Source organism: Rhincodon typus, unplaced genomic scaffold (genome assembly GCF_021869965.1).
Source record: "Rhincodon typus isolate 14 unplaced genomic scaffold, sRhiTyp1.1 hic_rhity00003122, whole genome shotgun sequence".
Classification (NCBI taxonomy): Eukaryota; Metazoa; Chordata; class Chondrichthyes; order Orectolobiformes; family Rhincodontidae; genus Rhincodon; species Rhincodon typus.
Genome location: NW_025968760.1, coordinates 10595 through 20062, shown reverse-complemented (window position 1 = coordinate 20062; position 9468 = coordinate 10595). Strand labels below are relative to the sequence as shown.

Sequence of the window (9468 nt, the reverse complement as noted above, 5' to 3'; positions counted from 1 at the left end):
GCTCTTTTGTCCGTGTTTGAACTAAGACTATAATGAGGTCAAGAGCCAAATGGCCCTGGGAGTCAGTGAGCAGGTTATTGCTTAGATAGCACTGCTTGTTAGCACTGTTGATGACCCCTTCCATCACATTAAACACTGATTAAGAGCAGACTGATGAAGCAGTAATTGACTGGGTTGGATTTGTCCTGCTTTTTGTATACGGTCCTTACCTGAATAATTTTGCGCATTGCTGGTTGTTGTTATTGGATTGTTGTGTTGGAACAGCTTGACTTGAGGTGTAGCAGTTCTGGAGCCCAAGTCTTCAGAACTTTGGAATCTCTTGCACTCTTCACCCCTGGTTTGATGTACTGCTGGAGTGTTAGATATGCCATGCCATGAGGTTACAGATTATTTTGGAGTATAGTTCTGCTACTGATGGCCCACAGTTCCTCATGGATGCCCAGTCTTGCGTTGCTAGATCTGTTAGAAGTTGTGTGACTATAAAACTATTGTTGATTGTTGTAAAACCTCATTTGTCATTAACATCCTTTAAGAAAATAAAACTGCTGTCCTTACCTAGTCTGGCCTACTTGTAACTCCAGACCCACAGTGATGTGTTTAACTCTTAACTACTGCCACTCAAATCAAGGGCAGTTAGTTTGGGCAACACATACTGGACAGTGACATCTACATCCCAGGAAAGCATAAAGATCCTTATGATCTCCACTAGTCTTACAGTTCCACAAGATCTCTGCATTTCACTAATTCTGGCATCTTAAGTAGCTCCAATTTTAATTATCTACCATTGGCAGCTGTGTCTTCATAGCCAAAGCCCTAAATTTTGGAATTTCTTTTGTAAATCTTTCCAATATTTTACCCCTCATTTCTGTTTTAAGATGCACCTTAAAACCTGCCTCTTTGATCAAGTTTTTGTTCAAGCACGCTAATGTCATCTCAAGTGGATTGGGATCAAATTTTATTCAATAAAAATTCTAAAGTGTCTTCAAACATTTTATTAGATTAAAGGTGCTATGTAAATGCAATTTTCTGTACCATTTCAATTCCAAATTCAAAATTTACACTGTAACAATGTAAAATAGAGAAACAATAAGCAGAGGATCAGAGGAATCTCTCTCCATTAGAATGGAAGACAATTTGTGGTATAAAGCTTGGGGTACCACTTTGCAAGTGTGGCATGATATTATAATAACTTGTCTGTTTTTCTACTCGTCTGTTATCTACGTGACCTGCTTGAAAACTCAAAACAAAGAATAGTCTGGAGTTTTAAAAGAAATGCTAGAGCTGAAAAGAATGTTCACAAAGTTTGTTTGTTCATTTTCTAGGCCATTGTCTTTGTTGTTGGAGGTGGAAATTATATTGAATATCAGAACATTGTTGACTACACAAAGGTAAGATGACAGTTAATATTGAAACATGTTCAATGTATTCACAAGACAAGTCACCAGCAGAGATTCAGTTTACAGCAAGTAGCTGTGAACTGGAAAGCAGAAAACATAGGTATTTTCCAGAAATATAATAAAACAAACCTAGGTGTTTGCATTGATTTAACTTGCATTGATCACTTGTAAAGTAATCATTTGACACTAAGTTGAGTAGCCAAATTAAAATAGCCTGGTCAATGGTAGCTTCTGTTATTTCAGAAGGTCCAACCTCTGCCTGACCAACTTCCTTGACTGTTTTGAGGAACTGGCAACCCTATAGTATAACTGCACATGAAAATGAGCATCACACAAACCGAGAGGTCTATTTCCATTATGTGCATCCTATGTAATTCTATCTAAACTACATAAACTCCAAGAAATGTTGTGAATAAAATGCTTAACAAACCACAACTATTGGAATTCCCAGTAAAGCCTTGAAACTTTGAAAGAAATTGTTCAAAAGGCATATATGATAGCGTAGGGATTATGGAGCAATACAAGTTGTGGCTGTGTATTGAAAGAAGTGCCATCACTTTTGATGAAGGTGCCCCTTCTGCTCCTGATCTATATAACTCGCTTGGATTCAGAGCACCGTGCACAGTAGTTAGATTTTCATATGATATTAAAAGAAGACATTGGAGTCTAATAAAGCAGTTTAGATATTTTTTCCTTCATTCACGGGATGTGGACTTCCCTGGCTGCCACAACATTTATTTCCCATCCCTAATTTACCCTGAGATGGTGATGGTGAGCGTGAGCAGCCTTATTGAACAGCTTTACACCGTGTAATGTAGGCACACTCACAGTGCCGCTGGGAAAGCAGTCAATGATATTGCTGAGCGATATTGCTGAGCAACATTTGAAGGAATCGTGATGTATAGTTCTAAGTCAGGGTGTTGTGTCACTGCTAAGGGAAATTGCTGGAGCTGGTACATCAGAGGGGAACTTCAGAGAATCACGGTGTTATGGTGTAGAAGGAGGCCATCCAGCCTATTTTGTCTGCACTGGATCTTCTGCCTTCTTGATTGCACATTATTTCTATCCAAATAATCGTTCAGTATCATCTTGAATGCCTCAGTTGAACTTGCCTCCACTACTCTTCTAGGCAGTGCATTCTAGACCCTAACTGCTCACTGAATGAAAAAGATTTTTCTCTTGTCACATTTGCGCCTTTGGCAGATCATTTTAAATTTATAGGGGGCTTGTAAGTGCAGGTGTCTCAGAGGTGAGCTTGCAGGTTCTGATGATTCCATGCATCTGCTGCTTGTGTTCTTCTAGGTATTGAGGTCATAGGTTTAGAAGGTCGTATGTGAGGAACCTTGATGAGTTGCTGGAATGCATCTTGTAGAAGGTGCATTCAAATTCTTGAGTGTTGCTGGAATTGAACTCATCCAAGCAAGTGGAGAATATTCCGTCACTCTTCTGACTGGTAGATGCAGTACAGGCTTTGAGGAGACAGAGGATGAATTTCTCTCCACAGAATTCCTAGCCTTGACTTGTTCTTGCAACCACGATATTGACCTGACTGGTTCAGTTCTGTTTCTGATTGATGGTAACCCCAAGATGTTGGTAATGTTGGCAACTGTGGTAACGTCATTGAATGTAAAGTGGTGATGGTTTCATTCTCTCTCGTTTGAGATGGTCATTGTCTGGCATTTATGTGGTGTGAAAGTTACTTTTGATTTAGCAGCCCAAGCCTGCATGTCATCCAGGTCTTGCTGCTTTTGAACTACATTGCCTCAGTAACTAAGGAGTAACAAATGGTGCTGGTCATTGCTGAAGCAACTGAAGATACATAGGACTAAGGTACAACTCTGAGGAACTCCTGCAGTGAGGCCTTACGGCTAAGTTGATAGACCTCAAACAATCACAACCATCTTCCTTCACGCAAGTATGACTCCAGCCAGTGGAAAGTTTTCCCCTGATGCCCATTAATGCTAATTTTCCTCAGGTTGCTTCTGCCACACTCTTGTCAAATGCTGCCTGGTGTCAAAGGCGATCACCCTCACTTCAACACTTGGCTCAACTCTTCTAGCCATGTTTGGACCAAGATTGTAATGATAGGTTTGGCAGAATCCTAACTGAGCCTCAGTGAGCTGGTTATTTTTGAGTGAATGATGAACTGTTGACAACTTCCCTTACTTTTCTGATGTTTGAAAATAAACTGATCTTTGACAATCAGTGGCTTTTTCGTGGACAGGGCAAACCTGTGCCAATTTCTACATTGAGGTAGGTGCCAGTATTTTAACTACTGGAACAACTTAGCTGGAGTGCGGCAAGTTCTGAAGCATGACTCCAGTACTATTGCTGGAATGTTGTGAGGGTTCGTAATCTTTACAGCATGCAGTATCTTTAGCAGTTTATAGAAGATCCTCGACAATATTTGCACATAAGCAAAAAAGTGGCACCTCATCCTTTTCCAGGTCACTCAGCCCCGATTCACTCACCGAGCCCCACGCTCAGCCCCGATTCACTCACCGAGCCCCACATTCAGCTCCTCAGACTATTTTCTGGTTGTCTCTGCAATTGGATTTTCCAATGTATTGAGGGTGCAGTTGCTCGCCATCCTCCATTTTGGGTGCTTTTGGACAGGATACAGGGCTGCTTAAAGGTGATAATAGAGAAATGAGCCATTCTTACAGCAGAGCAAGGATGTGAAGAGCAAAATAGTACTTAGCCACCCCATCCCACCCAACATGTTCATAATGCAACAATTTACAGTATAAATTTCTGGAACTGTGTTATTTATAATTAATGTTATGGGCACTTACAGTTTTGTACTTCATTATATCCCAGATAAGATTTTTCCAAGCTAAAATATATCCACAATGGAGGGAAGTAAGAAGATGCAATCATAATGTCACTGAAATAGTAATGCAGGGGCCCAGGCTAATGCTGTGGGGCTATGGTTTAAATGTCACTACAGCAATTGGTGCAATTCAATGAGTAAATTTGTAATTAAAAACTAGTCTAAAAACATCTATTAAAACATTACCAGTTGTCAGTAGAAAATATCTGGTTTACTAATGCCCTTCAATGAAGAAAATGTGCCATCCCTCCCTGATCTGGTCTACAGTAACTCTAGACCCACAGCAGTACAATGGACTCTTGATCACCGTCTGAAGTGGCCTTAGCAAGCCATTCAGTTTAAGGCCTATTAGGGATAGACAACAAACACTGGCCTTGCTGGTAACATCGACATCCCATGAAAGAAAATATTAGGAAAAGGATGAGCAGGAAAGTGGCAAATCAAATTCAGTCAGGAGAAGTATGAAGTAATACATTTAGGAAGGGTAGAAAAGGCAATGGAATTCTCTGTATAAATGATGGCAAGCTTGGAAGTCTAGAACAGAAAGACATCAGAATGAATGTCCACAGATTTCTGAAAATAGCAGGACAAAGGGATAAGATGCTAAGATATATAGCAAACAATTCTTTGCCTCACTTAATTAATAAGATAGGAGCAGCAAAGTGAAGCACAAGTTAGGCCACAGATAAAGCACTACCTAATATTCTGGCCACCTTGTTACAGGAAGGATGTGATCACGCCAAAGACAGAACAGAGGAGATTAACAAGGACTGGAAAATTTTAGCTAAGTAGCAAGATTGGTAGGCCGAGTTGTTATCTTTTGAGCAGCAGAGGCTAGGGGGAATATAATTGAGGTTTACAGAAACCCCAGGGACCTAGACAGAGTGGAAAACAATGACCCATTTCCCTTGGTATAGTGGCCAGTAATCAGGAAGTGTACTTTGCAGACATATTATAGGGGAGTGGAGAAATACTTTTCCTCCGAGGTTGGCAGTCTGAATTTTTACCTGTAACAGTGGCAGAGGCAGACCTCCTCATTGGCATAACCAGGTCCTTTTCTCAATGCAAACCTGCATGGCTGTGAACCAGGAGCCGGAAAGTGAGATCAGGCTGGATAGTTTATTTTATTTTGTCACCGTTGGGAAGTAGGTCCAGGTTGAATTCCATGCTAATAAAATTATGAAGTGAACTGGGCTAGATTTAAGTATCAAGAAAGACAGAGGGGAAAGATAATCCTCATGTTTAAAACTTGAAGCCTTAGGCAAAGCAGATAACAGGCACTCACAGATCACATTTTGAAGTACCTTTGCGCAAGTTACACCAAATTAAACACATACAAGTAAAGTTGAATATTTTTAATATTCTTCTTCCCGTTGTGATAATAGATACATCAATTAAAGTTACATAAATTAATAACATTTAAAAACAAACTGCTTAAATATCTGCTTAAGTATCTGGTTTTAAGACTATACAAACCAGTACAGATATAAACAATCATACAAAACAATGGTTCCTACATTGGGGACATACTGATTCGGTATGGTCATTAACAGTCAGAACAGAATTTCCTTATAGCTATTCACAGCAAGCATGATTTTGGATTTTCAGTAGACATTTAATAAGTTGCCACACATGAGATCATTGCACAGAATTCTGTTTTATGTGATTGGACATAATGGTACCAGGGATTACTGCATGGATCTCAGCTATTTAAAACATGTCTCAATGATTTGGATGAGGGACTCAAATGTACAGTATGCAGGTTTGTTAGTGATATGAAGTTAGGTGGGAAAGTAAGCTGGTAGGAGGTTGCAAAGAAGCAGCAAAGTGATCTGGATAGGTTTAGTAAGTGGGCAAGAATATGACAGATGGAGTATAACATGGAGAAAAGTGAAGTTATCTATTCATGTGGGAAGAACAGAGAGGCAGATTTTATTTAAATGGTGGGAGACTGGAAAATGCTGGATATCAGAGGATTCTTGTACACGAATCACAGAAATTTGGCATGTCGTATACAACAATTGGGAAAGCAAAAGATGGGTTAAGATTGTAGTACAAGAATAAAGAAGTCACATTGCAATTTTATAGGACTTTGCTGTGACCACACTGGAATATTGGCCCAGATTTTCTAGTCTGAACTTTGTCAGAGACATACCATGAAAAAAGCATTTTGGAACATCTCAGAAGTCCAGATACGCTGACTATGCGGTAATTGGGAATTTTGAAATATCAATGGGCACTGGCCAGGCATCAGGAACCCTCTGAAAAAATCCCCAATTTTAAGCTAGAATTTGAAACTTTGGAGCTATTCTAATTCAGTTATGTTTATATTTAGCCATGAAATGTCAGAGGGATTAAAATGTGCCGTAGCTCCTGAATAACTATAAAACTGGAGACCCAATCACTCATACTGAACTTCCAACCCCCACAAAAATACTTGACCCAATCCATCATGACTTCATCTATAATCCTTAATGCTGCATGAACAGAACTAAGTTGCTGCCATTCCCCTCCAGTCTTTCATCCACCAAAGCACAATATGTGTGACCTCTGTAGTGGTTTAATGCCCAGCATTGAAAATTAAATCTATCTTTAATTCCCAGAATTACCACAATCCAGATTCAGCACATGCATCACTGTCTGCAGAATAGTATGGTTCTCTATGAGATGCATTATCTTAAGCTGTGTTATTTAGTACATGAAGCATCATAAACAGAGTATGAATTCATTTGCAGGGGGTTATTTAAAACATTAATGTTGATGTGTAAAATATTCACGTATAAATCTTTTCTAAAAGCAATTTTTTAAAAAAGAATAACTGGCAAAGTGGAATTTTAATTTTATCTTGTACCGAAGCAGCAGTATTAACCTGGATGCTTTATGAGAAACTGGATGCCTGTCTCATATCAAATTTATTTCTGCACATTAAAAATAAATGTATTTCTTTGATTGTTTATTCAGAGTAAACCTGGTAAACACGTGTTATATGGTTGCAGCGAGCTGTTCAATGCTAGCCAATTCCTGAAGCAGGTACTGTATTTTATTTATTTACTAAGTTGTGGACAATTAGTCAATAGTATATATAATCGCTAGATTCACGTAAACATAACTGGTTCTGAGGTCAAACTAAAAAAAAGTCAATGATTTTTGCTATCAATATTTAATTGTGTGTGCGTGTATATATATAAAAAATGTAAGTCAGATAATTATTTCTTATTAATAAGTCCAGTTAAGCTTCTGCTCAGATGGAATGGTGTTGGAAATTAGATGAAAATGGTGAAGTTTTCACATGTTGGAGATGATCATCGCTTGGAACATGCCATAAATGTTACCTAAAGTTAAACATGAGTTCAGTGCAGGTCTCCATGTTGCAGACAAATTGTGAGTTCTAAAACAAATCTCCCCCTATTCTCATCATCTGTCCCTAAGCAGATAGTTATTTAATTTTTCCTCTTTTGAAACAATGCCCATTCCTAAAATTTGGTAATTCTGACCTTGTAAGGATTGTAACAGCCCTATGTAAAATTAAACCACCAAGAGAGTTTATTTCCAACACAGTTCAATGCAGTCTGAAGTCACACAACGCCAGCTTATAGTCCAACAGGAACAAAAACAAAGTTGCTGGAGAAGCTCAGCAGGTCTGGCAGCATCTGTGAAAGAGAAAATAGAGTTAACGTTTCGAGTCCAGTGACTCTTCTTCAGATCTGAGGAAGGGCCACTGGACCTGAAATGTTAACTCTGTTTTCTCCTTCACAGATGCTGCCAGACCTGCTGATCTTCTCCAGTAACTTTGTTTTTGTTCCTGATTTACAGCATCTGCAGTTCTTTTGGTTTTTATAATCAAACAGGTTTATTGAAATCACAAGCTTTTGGAGTGCTGCTCCTTCGTCAGGTGACACAATTCAGGTGACACGCTCTGGAAGCTTGTGATTTCAAATAAACCTGTTGGGCAATAACCTGGTATCGTGTGATTTCTGACTTTGTCCACCCCAATCCAACACCGGCACCTCTACATCACTGTTAGATACGTCAGGGGAATATTTTGCAAAAGAAAAAGCATGATGACAAACATTCAAGGGGAGAGATGAAATCAAAAAGGATAAAGAGGTTATTTATTTATATTTAAGTATAAGAGAATTAAGGACAAATCAATTCATCAATATCCTTGATTTCAAAATGGAATTCAAAAGCCCAAAGCCCAAAATCCCTTTGTTGTGATGGTTGGTTGGCTAGTTCAGGGGCCATTGACCATTTCTTCCCTTTGATATTGTCAAATGATGTTGATTCAGGCAGGTGCTGACCTCTTTAACTGCCATTTCACAATTTTATGGTTAAGGGGCAGTTGTGTTCTATATGGGAGTGTTCAGAGCACTTTGGGTGGCTCGAGGGAGGAGGAAGGTGCAGAGGAAAAGCAGTTACCATCAAGACAAAGACTTGTATTGCAGATAAACAACCATCTGGGGGTTAAATGGAAAGTCATTAACATAATGTACAGGATAGAAATAACTTGCAATTCTATTGTGTAGTTCTCCCATCAGGGACTGTTGATTGGCTGATTCTTGACTTTTGAGAAGCTTCTGTAACGTTACTGCTAAATCCTGTTATCGATCACAGCAGCCATCTTTTGGCTGTCTAATGTATTTTTAAAAAGGGCACTAAATTATATAAAAATATATGTAAATGTGAAATAATGTTTTGTTTTTATTTCTTTAATCCTTTTTTGGTGGCTGGCATGGGCTGTTCCATTATTAGAGGATCTCAGTAGAACTTACCAGTGCTGCAGCATCAGTATACTGCCCTACCCTTAATCTTTTGATGCAATTAAGCTTCTTAGAGATGGTTATGGTTGCTGACCTATGGAATCTGGGCAAGGAAGAACTAAAATTATTGGTCTTTCACCCAGAGGGAAAAGCCAGGAATACTTGGACATGAATGAACTTGTACTAGGCCTGTCCAGTGGATGAGTCAGACCAGTATGCCTCATTCGCAAGTTTTACTGGTTTACCCTTCTGGGCAGCAAGTGCAGCCTTCTTCCAGCAATAAAAGTGAGCCCCATCCGCAGAGGATTTTCTCACTGATCTCCCTGAAAGTACGGTGGGATCTGGGTGTCCTCCTCCATGAATAACAAAAAGTGAGTAAACCAATTCAGCAATAATTAAGAAGGCAAATGGAATATTGTACAAAAAACAGAAGTTGCTGGAAAAGCTCAGCAGGTCTGGCAGCATCTGTGAAGAAAAA

The 9468-nt window shown here is 39.1% G+C and overlaps 1 long non-coding RNA gene across 1 annotated transcript in view; it reads left to right on the top strand.

Moving 5' to 3' along the window:
* The first annotated feature begins 1320 nt into the window (after nucleotides 1-1320).
* Nucleotides 1321-9468, top strand: part of LOC109917465 — a 9879-nt gene continuing 1731 nt past the window's right edge. Inside the window, exons 1-2 of the long non-coding RNA XR_007261436.1 lie at nucleotides 1321-1388; nucleotides 7192-7260. This is a non-coding gene — a long non-coding RNA (uncharacterized LOC109917465). The remainder of the gene's footprint in view (nucleotides 1389-7191; nucleotides 7261-9468) is intronic.